At 35.1% G+C, this 14,267-nt stretch overlaps 1 pseudogene; it reads right to left on the reverse strand.

The window, feature by feature from the left end:
* Positions 1 to 422: 422 nt before the first annotated feature.
* On the reverse strand, positions 423 to 13,875 carry LOC120170144 (annotated as a pseudogene).
* Positions 13,876 to 14,267: the final 392 nt, after the last annotated feature.

Here is a 14,267-nt window from a genome sequence, read left to right on the forward strand (position 1 = left end):
AATTTGCCGCATCATAAAAATAAAAATAATAAAATAATTCATGTCATCATAGAGAGACAAAATTTAATATATTAAATTTAATGAGTAAAATGAAAAAAATTAAAAGTACAACGAGTAAAATAAAAGATTGAATTACTAAATTTGTAATTTATCCATTTAATATTCTACCAACCTCGACGGGGGCCGAACCCACGACCTTCCATTCGGAAGTCAGATGGGCTAATCCACTGTGTTATGCGGTCCTAGGATAGACACGAATTTTGAAACTAATTAGCAAGCTAACTCAAGATTTGGGCCGTTGAACTTTGAAACCGTTAGCAATGCCACACAGCTTAGTCCGATCCGAGTACTACCTTTCGAATTAAATGTGTGTACCTATCAATTGAACTAAAGGCAAGATTGATTTTCAGTAAGGAGTTTCGTTAGACAATGAACAATATAGGGAACCATTTAGGGCATATGATGAATAGATAGGATAACATATCAATTATGCCATACTCTAGTATAAAATCCAATATCCCTTTAATTTTCTTTTTCCTTACAATAGGTTGTAAAGTTGTAGTTAATATAATTGGACTGCCTGAGAATGACCTAGCAACATAGACCTCAACAATGGGTGAAGCTGATCCTGCACTGTGATATTGTTTGGCCTTGACAGAACCAGTGCCCAAAGTTAAAGATAATTCGCAATTCATGTTCTACATCGGGCCACTTCCTCTTGACTCTTCGGTGCAACCGTTACTGTCACATATTGAAAGATAACATGCATGCATAATAGAGTTCACGTCCATGGTGTGTGCTAGGGTTCACGTGTAGTATGCGTCTTGATGTGTGTTATCTAAGCCTAGGTTTGTTAGGCTGTTAGCCCTGTAGTTAGGTTGTTTTATCTAACAGTGTGAGTACTTGAGTGCTTTAAAAAATCAATATACTGTAGCTTTTTGTAATTCAATAATATTCGTGCATTTTCTCCATATTTCTTGGTTTTTTAATATGGTATCTTTCGCTAAAGGTTCTGGGGTTTATTCTTGTCATGATGTCTCTGAGCGGTTCATGGTTTCCATAGCTGTTCAGCTCGCTGGAGTCCATCGTCGCCGATCAAAATGTTTACGAATAAAAAAGGTGAGCTTTGTCCTGGACGAGACGATCTTTTTTCTCTAGAAACAATAAATCCTTCTCACAATTCGTAGTCACCGTCTAGAGAGGCTGCTAAATGGAACGATGTCGATTCCACCTGAAATTGTGGTCGATGTGAGTGGTGAATCATTTGTCAATGAGGCTTTTGATGATTTCATGGCACAAGATAGTGCTTTTGACTCGTTACTTCTATCCACGATGAGTGCCCCTTATTTACCTCAATTTTTCGGTGCTGAATCAAATGCGACTGTTTGGAGCACCGTTGTGTAGTTCTTTGCCAATAAATCCACGACTACGGTGATGAACATGCACTACAAGCTTTAATCATTGAGGAAGGGTGATGATTCGATGTGTGTATATCTCACTCGTATTAAGAAAGTTTGCGATGATCTAGCATCGTGTGGTAGCTGTGTCTCAGTCGTTTATGGCCGTGATAACTACCAGCCCATAAATGCTTACTCTTGATCGGGTTTAATCAATGCTGGTAGACGCGAAAATACAACTAGCCGATTTTGATGCTTAGATTGAGAATTTTCCTATGACTGTAAATGTTGTTCAGGGAAAAGTGCACACCAACTCTACTGGATCAACTAGTGCGCGTAATCACAAGCAACATCATCAAGCCTTGATGTATGGTGGACAATCTAGTGGCATAGGTACTGCTCAACTGTAGTTTCAGCTGTGTGGTAAGAATGGTCACTCGATTGATAGTTGTTGGTATAATTTTGATCACGACTTTGTAGGTGTTCTTGTTAATACTTCTCTGTCACGATACAAGGAATAGTCTAGTAGTGCTAACTATGCTAGCTTTGACAATACTGCTTGTACTTATTGTGCTAGCAAAAGTGGTTTTACTTCATCGCAGACTGGTGGCATGCCTCAAGCCTATATGGCTTATTCCTCGTATACTCAATGGGTTTTGGATTCAGGTACCACTCATCATGTAACACCCGATGCTTCCAACATTGCTCATCCATTGATTTTGATGGTCCATATAATCTCTTGGTTGGGAATAAAGTTTCTCTTAATGTGAATATGGTTGGTCACTCTACGTTGTGTCTTAAGCCTTATTACTTACTGATTTGTTGCATGTGCCTAAAATAACTAAGCATCTACTCTTTGTGATGAAGCTTGCTAGGGATAATCATGTGTTTTCCAAGTTTCATGCTAAAACGTGTTGCGTTCATGATGAGGTGATTGGCAAGGTTCTTCTTTAAGGGAAGAAAAGAGGTGGTCTCTATACATTTTTTATGGATAGTAAACCTAATAATTTTAATAAGGTAGAGATTCATTCGACCACTGCTTCTTGCAGTACCTTTGAGCTTTGGCATAGACGATTAGGACACCAAAATTTTCATACTTTGAAATCTGTTTGTAATTCCATTGATGTAAACATTCCAACTAATATGAATAACACATGTTTTGCTTATTGTTTGGGTAAAAGTCACAAGTTACCTTTTATTGATTCTACAACAGTCTATGATGTGCCTTTTCAGCTTGTGTTCATTGATCTTTAGGGGCCTTTACCTTAGCCTTCGTCTGGTTTTAGATACTATAATTCTTTTGTGGATACTTGTACAAGGCATATGTGGGTCTATTTGTTGAAAGACAAGTCTCAGGCTATTGATTCTTTTTGATTGTTTAAAAGTATGTTTAGGACTTAATTTTCCTTACCAATCAACGTTGTTTAGCGTGATTGGGGAAGAGAGTACAGAAACTGGTCGAATGAATTAGCTCAGAAAGGTGTTTTTCATAGAGTTATTTGTCACCATACTTTCGAGCAAAATGGGTTGTTGAGCACAAGCATCACTACTTGATTGAATTGGCCTTGGTGTTATTGGCTCAGGCGGTATCCCAATTCATTTTTGGTCATACGCAGTCACCACAACTGCTCATCTTGTGAGTAGGTTTCCAAAAAAGGTGTTAGGAAAATTTCTCCCTTTAAGAAGTTATTTGGGAAGAAGCCAGACTGCAAGCCTCCTGGGTTTTTGGTTGCAGATGTTTATTGCACCTACGTGCCTTTCGACCACACAAACTGATGCCTCAGTATCAAATATGCATGTTTTTGGGTTACAGTTCCCAACATCGAGTGTTCCAGTTCCTTGGATCGGATGGAAGCATCTTTAATAGTAAACATGTAAAGTTTGATGAACTTGTCTTTTCTTTTGCAAAGAAGACGTAGTGTGAAGGTAGTAGTGCTACACTACCCCAACGTTCAGCGGTGCTTGAAGTTGTTGTTGAACACCGCAAGTTATGTTCTAAAGTGGTGGCACTGTCACAGTCAGCTGCTAGTGCTCCGTCCCAAACAACTATTGTTTTGGATGACACCGTTCATGGTTTTATATTCATAGGTTCTGATTCAGGCGATGCCGTTGGTTCTCTTGTTGCTTCTGTTAACTTACAATCTCCGACTACTGATTCTATTACTAGTGATGACAATGGTGATGGTGTTGCTCCATCTCTTGTTGAAGAATTGAATGGTAACAATGATTTGCCTATTACTAATAGGCATCTCATGCTTACAAGGAGCAAGTGTCGTGTTTTCAAGTCGAGAGTGTTCATTAGCGAGTTAGATGCTACTGTTTCTGTTGATATATTTCAAGCCATGAAGTCTAGTAACTGGGCAGTTATTGTTCGTGATGAGTTTAGCTACTCTTCAACTAAACGGTACGTGGATGTTGGTACCATTACCAGTTGAGCGAACAGCAGTTGGTTACAAGTTGTTGTTCAAGTTGAAGAAAAATATCGATGGCAATGTTCATCGTTTAAAAGTACGTCTAGTTGCCAAAGGGTTTTTACAAGTTCCTGGTCAAGACTTCAAAGAAACTTTCAGCCCGGTGATAAAGTTTCCAACCATGAATGTTGTTTTGTCCTTTGTTGTTACGAACAAATGGCCTCTGTGATAGGTGGATGTTAACAATGCTTTTTTACTGGTGATTTAAGTGAGGATGTTTTCATGCAACAACCGCATGGGTTCAAACAATTTGCTTCAGATGGCACCAAGTTTGTTTGCAAGCTACAAAGAGCTCTTTACGGGCTCCGTTAGAAACCTATGAACTGGCATACCAAGTTGAATGATCGCCTCGTGCAAATAGAGTTTCGTGTGTCGAAGCCTGATGTGTTCATATTTGTTTCTTATAATCAGGGCGTGTATACATATGTTCTCGTATATGTAGATGATATCCTTGTTACAGGACAGTCAGTTGTCGAGATTGAACGGGTGGTGAATTTGCTCAGTGCTAATTTTTGTTTGAAGGATTTCAATGATCTTCGCTATTTCTTAGGCATTGAGGTTCTAAGATGTGATGAATCCTTAGATCTAAATCAGAAAAACTTTATATTAGAACTTCAGGAGAAGACAAATATGACTAAGGCTACACCAACTACCACTTTCTTGATTCTGAATGCCAAACTTCATCGTGATGAAAGAGACATACTAGTAAATGCTCGAGATTTTTGAAGCATGGTTGGAGCATTGTTATATATTTATCACACGAGGCCTGATATTGCATATAATGTGAGCAAGGTAGCTCAGTTCATGCATGAGTTGTGTGAGTGTCATTTGTTAGCTGCCAAACAGATCTTGTGGTACTTGGCAGGAATTGTGGATTATGGGTAGTTTTTTTCACTGTCTAAAGTGGCATTGCGATGCTAATTGGGGAGGATGTGTTGATGATCGAAGGTCTATGTTCAGGCATTGTGTGATTGTTGGTGATAATGTTATGTCATAAAATGCGAAGATTGACCATGGAGGCTGAATATCGCAGTTACTCTTTTCCGATCTTGGAATGTTATGGCACAAGAAACCCATCATTGGTGTGATAATACTAGTGCGATTGCGTTGAGTACAAATCCAGTTCGTCATGCTCAAGCTAAACACATTGACTTGTATGTTCATTTTGTGAGGAAAAAAATATAGAAAATGAGTTATGTGTTCGTTATGTTATTACTTCTTATAAAGTTGCAGATAGGCTAACAAAACCATTATCCGAAGCAACATTTGTAATGTTTCGCGAAAGAGTCAATGTTTGTTTATTAAAGGAAGGAGATGAAGACGCATGACGAATGTTGAAAGATAACATGCATGAATTATAGAGTTCACGTGCATGGTGTGTGCTAGGGTTCACTTGTGTAGTATTCGTCCTGATGTATGTGAGCTAAGCCTAGGTTTGTTAGGCTGGTAACCTTGTAGTTAGGCTGTTAGATCTAACGATGTGAGTACTTGAGTGCTATAAAAGCAATGTATTGCAGCTTTATGTAATTAAATAATATTCATGCATTTTCTCTATATTTATTGGATTCTTAATATCACACAACTCTAAAACCCCAAGTAGCATCAGACATGATGTAAGGTTATCAAAGCTTCTTCAATGATGAAGAAATTAGCAGTCTTGTTGTTTCCCGATCTAGGAGAGATGCCAAATACCACACTTGAATTTATAAGTAATCTGCACAAGTAATAAAAGAAATGATTAATGAAACACGAAATGAATGAAAGAAATAAATTTAAGAAGAAATAAAGAAATAGAAAGATTATCAAAGTGGGCTACAGAAATGATGAAAACATACCCTTCAATGGTCATGAATTGGCCTCCAATGATGTTGCTGGGCGTTGCTTCAATGACGATTAAAGGATGGCTTCAATGACGATTAAAGGACGACTTCAATGGTGATGAAATGGTAATGGAATGGCGATGGTGTTGGCGTGAAGAAAATGGTGATGGTTTAGAATAGTATCTTAAATAAGCCAAAGAAGAAGAAAAGCTATAGAAAGCTTATCCCCCTTCTCTATAAACTTAAGTAAGGGGTGGTATGTTGGGACTTGAACCTAGTTATAAAAACTAGGAACTCAAAGTATCAAGAAAATGGATTGACCCCACAAAATTAGAAAGTTAATCGATAAAGATCTTAAAGAACTTGCAAGAGTGAATATCTCACAAAGAGTTTATATTAATCAAAAGGGTTGAGTTTATAAATGAATAAGCCTTCCTATTTATAGGATTTGGAAGGGCTGACCGAATAATTACATGCCTATTCGGCTAAGTACATAACTTAATTTAAAAATGCATGATTTTGAATGAATGATGATGTCCCTTGGCCTTGGTGTTGGCTTGGCTAACTCTTCATGTAGGAGCATGACTATTCGGTTGGAATTGAAGACACATATCCCATGGCCGAATTATTAAGTTCTCCTTCACTTTTGGCGCCAAGCCTTGTGCATGTTCTAGGCATGTGCTAAGAGTGTGGCCAAATGGTGGTGAAGGCTGCCTCATGTCTTCTCGCAAATTAAGTTCCATTTGACTACAACAAGCTCACCAACGTGCATCTAGGTGTCATGGCATCCAATGGGCAGCAACTTGTCATGAAAGGTCACATTATGTGTAAGGTAACCTTTCATCATTTGAGCTACTTCCCATGTGTATGAGCTGAATATGAGTTGGTCATAGATGAGTGACATGTAGGTGAGTCTTTGTACATCTCCTTGTGAAAAGGCATCTCTTGGAATGACAACTATTCGCGAAAAGGTACGATTCCACAAAAATTGACCTAGACCATATTTGAAGTACTCTGTGTGGTGGTGGTGATGATGGTGCAACTCTCTAGCTGAAATGAGATGTCTAGCAAGCTTAAAATTTCAGCTCAAGTCAGCTATGGACTTGGAGGGTAGCTGACAACTTTATCCCAAAATGATCTTGAGCTGTCCCAGAATTTTCCTAGTCTTGTTTCCATAGCTCTTGGACTCCAATGCTAGCTTAAGTTAGCTCCCATCATGTGGTCGCCTATGTACCTACAAAAAAAGCATAATATAAGCTAAGTATTAAAAGAAATAATCATATAAAGATGTGGTTCATAATAGTAACTTCATACATCACATAATATCATCATCATAACTATAAATGCAATGTTTGTAAACTATTATCAGAACTATGGTATAAAGAAAAAATAAGTTAGAGAAAATCCGCCTTTGATTATTATGAAAGGTTGGAGATGCAAGGTTAAATATGATGTCGAATTGTATAACACCATCCCCTTTCTTTAAAGCGATTTATCCTCAAATTGAAAGGTGGTTTCTCTCCAATATCCCTCCATCCAATAGTTGTTGCTTTATCAACAATGGAGATCTCTTCAATAGGAACTTGTTCGAGATATGTCCATGACATATTGTTTTGAATGGTTAGGTTCCTTGATATTCCAAAAGTGATGTCCCATAACTTTCCAATCGGCATGTTCATTGAATCCTCATGAGTCTCGTGTATTGGTTCTTCTAAGATCATATTCTTTGAATGAATAATTGCATCCTTTTATTGATCATTAGACACATCTTTTGGATTTTCAAAGGTCAAATCTCCTAATCTTTCAATTTGACAAATGGTGTCGCTTGGTATATCCTGCAAGTCAAAGAAAAATTCTACATTTTCAAAGTTAGAATATTCATCCTCAACCTTGCATTTTGTCAATAGGAATTCACGTATCAAGCACTTTGAAGAATAAGCACTTGTTTTTAGATCAATTTCCTTCATGCTTGCTGATGCTTTTCCTTTCCACATAGCCTCAATACTTTGTTTCATTTTGATTTGATCATTCTGAAATTGTTTCGACGTTAAAGGAGTAAAGATATTCTTCTTCCCTCCATTGTTGAACGAGTATTGATTGGTCAAACAATCATGGATAGTCCTTTTGTCATATTTCCATGGTGTTCCAAGAAGTAGATGACTAGCATGCATAGGGACAACATCACACATAACCTCATCCTTGTATTTTTCCAATTGAGAAAGGAACTATCACCTGTTTGTTAACATTGAGTTCCCCTCGTTCATTGAGCCATTATAGCTTATAGGGACTCGAGTACTTTATTGTTTTCAAGCCAAGTTTTTCACCATGATTGTGTTGACTACGTTAGTAACATTTCCACCATCTATGATAATAAAACAAACATTTTCATTCACATGGCATCGCGTATAAAACATGTTTTCTCGTTGTGCATTGTCTTTCGTTACTTGTTCACTTAGACTTCTTTTAACCACCAGAGCTTCTCCTTCAACGGAATCCGCAATTGTCGTTTCTTAATTGACTTCTGTTGGTGCTTTTTCTTCTTCTTTAGACTCGGATTCAATATCACTATTTCTAAGTAAAAGCATTGTATTCCAGTTAGACATTGTGTAGATACATGGCCCCTCCCAAGACATTTAAAAAACCTAATGTCTCTTGAACGTTTAGTGGTTTGTTTTCCTCGGTTAGGGTCTTTGTTCACTTACTGAGCCTTTCAATATTCGACCTATTCTTTGATAGGAGAAGGAGAAGACTTCTTTATGTTGTTTGGACTCCATTTTGAGGGTGTGGGTGTAACATTGCGGGATGTATGCCTCCTCTTCAGTTTTCTTTCTATCTTCATTGCCATTTGCATTATCTCATCTATTTCAATGTAATGGTACAACTCCAAGGTGTTGGAAATTTCTGGATTAAGTTCGGCAAGGACTATAACCATGGTTGCTTCATTATCCTCCTCAATGTTGACTCGAATCATTTCTACTTCCATCTCTTTATAGTAGTCCTCCACACTCCTTTGGCCTTGTTTAAGATTTTGTAATTTTTGAAACAAGTCTCGGTGATTATGGACAGGAATAAAACGTTTATGAATTATACCTTTCATTTCATGCAAAGTTGAAATCAGTTTTTCTCCATTCCTCCTTTTGCTAAGGGTAACTTTTCTTTGCTGTAACTTTGATTTGAATTCCTTCTTTCTTATTCTTTTCCATTTTTTGTACTCCAAATTTGATGTAGGAGTTCTTTTCTTTTCTTTTTTTCTTTTTTTTTGTTGCAACACTTTGAATGTCAATCCAAATAAGCTCTGAATACTTCTTGATGTAACGTTATCCAAGCTTCTTCAATGATGGAGAAGTTGGCATCCTTGTTGTTTCCCGATCTAAGAGAGACACCAAATGCCACACTTGAATTTATAAGTAATCTGCACAAGTAATGAAAGAAATGATTAATGGAATAAGAAATGAATGAAAGAAATGAATTTAAGAAGAAATAAAGAAATAAAAAGATTATCAAAGTGGGTTGCGAAAATGATGAAAAAGTATCCTTCAATGGTTTATGAATTGGCCTCCAATGATGTTGTTAGGCCTTACTTCAATGACGGGTAAAGGAAGACGTCAATGGTAATGAAATGGTAATGGTGTTGGCGTGAAGAAGATGGTGATGGTTTAGAATATTATCGTAAATAAGCCAAAGAAGAAGAAAAGCTATAGAAAGCTTATCCCCGTTCTCTATAAACTTAAGTAAGGGGTGGTATGTTGGGACTTGAACCCTCCTAGGAACTCAAAGTATCAAGGAAAGGGATTGATGCCACAAACTTACAAAGTTTGTTTAATCGATAAAGTTCTTAAAGAACTTACAAGAGAGAATATCTCACAAAGAGTTTCTATTAATCAAAAGGGTTGAGTTTACAAATTAATAAGCCTTCTTATTTATAGGATTTGGAAGGGCTGGCTGAATAATTACATGCGTATTCAGCTAAGTACATAATTTAAAAGTGCATCATGTTTGGATGAATGATGATGTCCCTTGGCCTTGGTGTTGGTTCGACTAACTCTTCATATAGGAGTATGACCATTCGGTTGGAATTGAAGAAACATCTCCCTTGGCCGATTGATTAAGTACTCCTTCACTTTGGCGGCAAGCCTTGGGCATGTGCTAGGCATGTGCTAAGGGTGTGGTCGAATGGTGGTGAAGGCTGCCTCATGTCTTCTCGCAAATTAAGCTCCATTTGACTACAACAAGCTCACCAACGTGCATCTAGGTGTCATGGCATCTAATGGGCAGCAAGTTGTCATGAAAGGTTACATTATGTGTAAGGTAACCTTTCATCATTTGAGCTACTTTCCATGTGTATGAGCTTAAGATGAGATGGTCATAGATGAGTGACATATAGGTGAGTCTTTGAACAACTCCTTGTGAAAAGGCACCTCTTGGAATGACAACTATTTGCGAAAAGGTACGATTCCAAAAAAATTGACCTAGGCCATATTTGAAGTACTCTGTGTGGTGGTGATGATGGTGTGACTCTCCAGCTGAAATGAGATGTCAAGCTAGCTTAAAAGTTCAGCTCAAGTCTACTACGACCTCGGAGGGTAGCTGACAACTTTGTCTCAAAATTGATCTTGAGTTGTCCTAGAATTGTCCTAGTCATGTTTCCATAGCTCTTGGACTCCAATGTTAGCTTAAGTTAGCTCCCATCATGTGGTTGCGTATGTACCTACAAAAGAAAGCATAATATAAGCTAAGTATTAAAAGTAATAAACGTATAAAGATGTGATTCATAATAGTAACTTCATACATCACATAATAGCATCATCATAACTATAAATGTAATGTATGTAAACTATTATCATAACTATGGTATAGAGAAAGAATAAGTTAGAGAAAATCCCCTTTGATTATTATGAAAGGTTGAAGATGCAAGGTTAAATATGATGTTGAATTGTATTACATCAAGACATCCTTATTAAAAACCTCAAACTGCACACTCCCCGTTAGCATTATGCTATCCGTGCTCATAAAAGTGGATTCTTCAATTTTTTGTCTAGCCGGTCCCTTTTTAAAAGGGTCAATGCACCATCGGCATAGATGTCATTTCTAACACTGTTTACTTCAAGAAGCATATTAGGATTCAACGGAACATGGTTTAGAGTGAGTTAAGTAGGATTTAATTCATCATCAGTCTCACACTTGCATACTCCGAAATAGAAAACTCTTACATCGAGCCATTGTAACAATCCCTTAGAGAATGACTTGTAAGGAGAGTGCCTTGTAACCATGTGGCCATTACTAGTATACAACTAAACCAATATAAGGAGTGCTTTGTAAGGATCCCTTAGAGAGTGCCTTGTAAGGAGTCGATTCAAGCAGTGGCAGAGGCAATATAAGGGTAACTCTTACCAAACTAAAGTAGAGGCAATATAAGAGTGGCTTGATGTTTTTTTAATATAATGTTGTTGCCTGCAATAGGATGTGGAGGCCATTAAACCAATTGTACGTATTCATAAATTTCATATTATTTAATACGAGACAAATAGAGTATATAAGTTATAGTTCTAGTTGCACGAATCAAGCTACTTTAGTGGTTAAATGGATGATTGTTGTTCCTAAAGGTCCCATGTTCGAACACAAAAGTGTCTTAGCGTTTATTGTTAAATAGCATAGAATATTTATAACATATATTATCTTGTAATCACCTCAGTTTAATAAAAAAAACAGTTCTAGTTCTAGTTGCGAAACAAATAAAATTACTTAAATTTTAAAAATATAAACATAAAGATATTCAATCACACTACTATACTCATCAAGACATAACATAATTATTTCATCAGACTGTTTTAACGCATTTATTTTGGGTACAATTCAACCAATTATTGGAAATATGATTTCTCTTGAACACATTAATCTTTCGAATAACAACTTGACATGTATAATATAATTGTCCTTCCTCTTTTTTGTTGTTAGTTCGTTATATATTTATGAATTTTTTATATAATTTTTTTGTCATTTGATGTGTTCTTTTGTATCTAAGCATAAATAATTTAAATATTAAACTCAACTTAAAATATATATTTTTAACTCAAAACAAACTAAACCAAATTTCTTTGATTTTTTCTAATTGTAAGTGTTAAACATCGTTGAGTTATGATATATCAAAAGAAACTATCAAAATACTTTTCAATATCATTTTTTTATATTTCGTTGAAAGATTTTCTTTCCAAAATTTGGTAATTTGTTGCATGTCATGTGGCATCGAAGTTAATTTTTCAAAAATATATTTGCCATTGTCGACTTTTGTTTAAGGAAAAGAATATTTAAAATCATTTTAAAACCAATTATATATTTTGCTACAATCTAGCTTCATAAATTATATGGTAAATTACGCGTTTAGTATCTAAACTATTAGTTTTGTTCTGCTAAATTTTTATTTTTTTTTCAAAATCATACCTAACATTTAGTTTTTTTAGTACTTCGCTATTAAAAACTTAATGGGCGATTTGCACATGACACATTTTTATGGGAAATTGTATAATTCATCACTCAACTATCTTCTCACTCCTATTTTGGTCATTAAAGTTTAATTTTTTTAAAAAAATTTAATTACTTAATTTGCTAATTACTCCTAATTTAATCACTCTAACTTTCAATTTTTTTTAATTTTTATTATATATTAATATAATAATAATAATAATAAATGTCATAAAAAAATTTAATAAAATAAATTAGAGTGATTAAAATAGGAGCAATTTGAAAGTTGAGTGGTTAAATTGAAAAGTTTTAAACTTTAGTTCCAAAATAGGAATGAGAAGATAGTTGAGTGATGAATGATGTAATATACCCATAATAAAACAAAAACTAAATGTTATAGATGATTTAAAAAAAATAAAAGTTTAGATACTAAAATAGACCAAAACTGATAGTTTAGGTTCTAAACAATAATTTACCCTAAATTATATTGGTTTCATCTAAGAAAAGGCATGATATTCGAAATAAATTTACCAATCATATCTATTTACCAATCATATCTATTGACTATACGCATCATGCATGTTTTACATCACAAACATTATATATTTGTTTCAAAGATTAATCAAACTCGAATTCAAACTCTATTCCATATTTTCTGCAAGTCCAAATTCCTTCCTCACTATGCATTGGAAACTATTAATCATTTGGATAGGCCTTTATTTATAGCCGTTTCATATATAGTTGGTCTTCAATAATTTCCAAAAGATTTATTGTTGCTCAAATTGTAATCTATTTCTAAATGTCTTTTAATTCTCTTTTAAATAGAATTAAATTGTACTTTAGAAATAATGATTTTGTTCTTACTATTTAACCTATAAATAGTGAATAATTTCATTTATTTGAGTTATCCCAAAATAATTGTTTTCTTTAGAAACACTTCCTTTAATCTTTTTGTGAATGTTGTTTTGAGTTAAGAGAAGAGCAATATCATCAAAGTTCGTTCCATCTTTCTGGTGCACAAAATTTGGAGAGTCTTGCAAATCTCGGAGAGGGTCAGTCGTTTATTGTAGCGATTACACACATCAAGACAAATTCATGTCTAATGCAGTAGTTAATATCACGACACATCTGATTGGTTCTTTGCTTATATATTTCGTTTTATATTTTACAATCAATGCTAATGCTTTGTTTTATTGTAGTTTATTTTCTAACAATTTAGAATCAATTTCCAACTGCTGTTAAACGTTATTACGATAATAATTATTATTGTCTATGTTGCGACGAAAGACGAAAATCTACTGAAAATCATTCACAAGAAACTCGGTTTGTTTCTTTTATGGATATAGAGGTAATATCAAGAAACACACTTTTAATTGATTTAGTGTGTTAATCTAAGGCATAAGAGACAAAAACGTTTATCCTAACTTTTATGCGTTTAAAACATTGTTTTACTAATGGAAAATTCTACAAAGCTAGACGAGCACCGCTGAGCAATATTAATTTAATTTATAAAAATTTAAAATTATAAAGGACTCAACTTATAATTATAAATTAGTTAAAAATCTAAAGGTAAATTATTTAAAATAAATATTAATTAAATTATTTTACATAAATTTTTATCAATAATTGGATCAAATACCAACCCCTAAATTAAAAAACCCTAAATATTTTTTCCTTGCCATTGAAGTCGCCATCACCATTAGCCTCTTCCATCGGTGAGGTAGTCATTGTCATTCCTCCCTCTCTGCGTGACTGTCGTCTGCACATCCAATCCGGTAAGACAATCTTTCTTTATTTTTATTTTATTTCAGATTTAGGTGGCTTTTACTAACAATCGCCGTCTTCATCGGTAGTGGTTGTGACTAACCGTGTATAGTGGCCACCATTTATTTTCTAAATTCAATTTTGAATTCCCAAATTGAAACCCTCAGTTCATATCGGTATGCTGTTTCAGGTGTATCAATATGCAGGTAATCGAGTATCGGTACTGGATGCGTATTGATAAAAATATTTGCCACTAGAAATTATTTCCAAAAGGCGTACTGATACTCTAGTTAACCGTACTTGTACGCTGTATTTGAATTTTAGAATTTTGTGTTAAGTTCAGTTATCAAGTCATT

Source organism: Hibiscus syriacus, unplaced genomic scaffold (genome assembly GCF_006381635.1).
Source record: "Hibiscus syriacus cultivar Baekdansim isolate YM2019G1 unplaced genomic scaffold, ASM638163v2 tig00111772_pilon, whole genome shotgun sequence".
NCBI lineage: Eukaryota > Viridiplantae > Streptophyta > Magnoliopsida > Malvales > Malvaceae > Hibiscus > Hibiscus syriacus.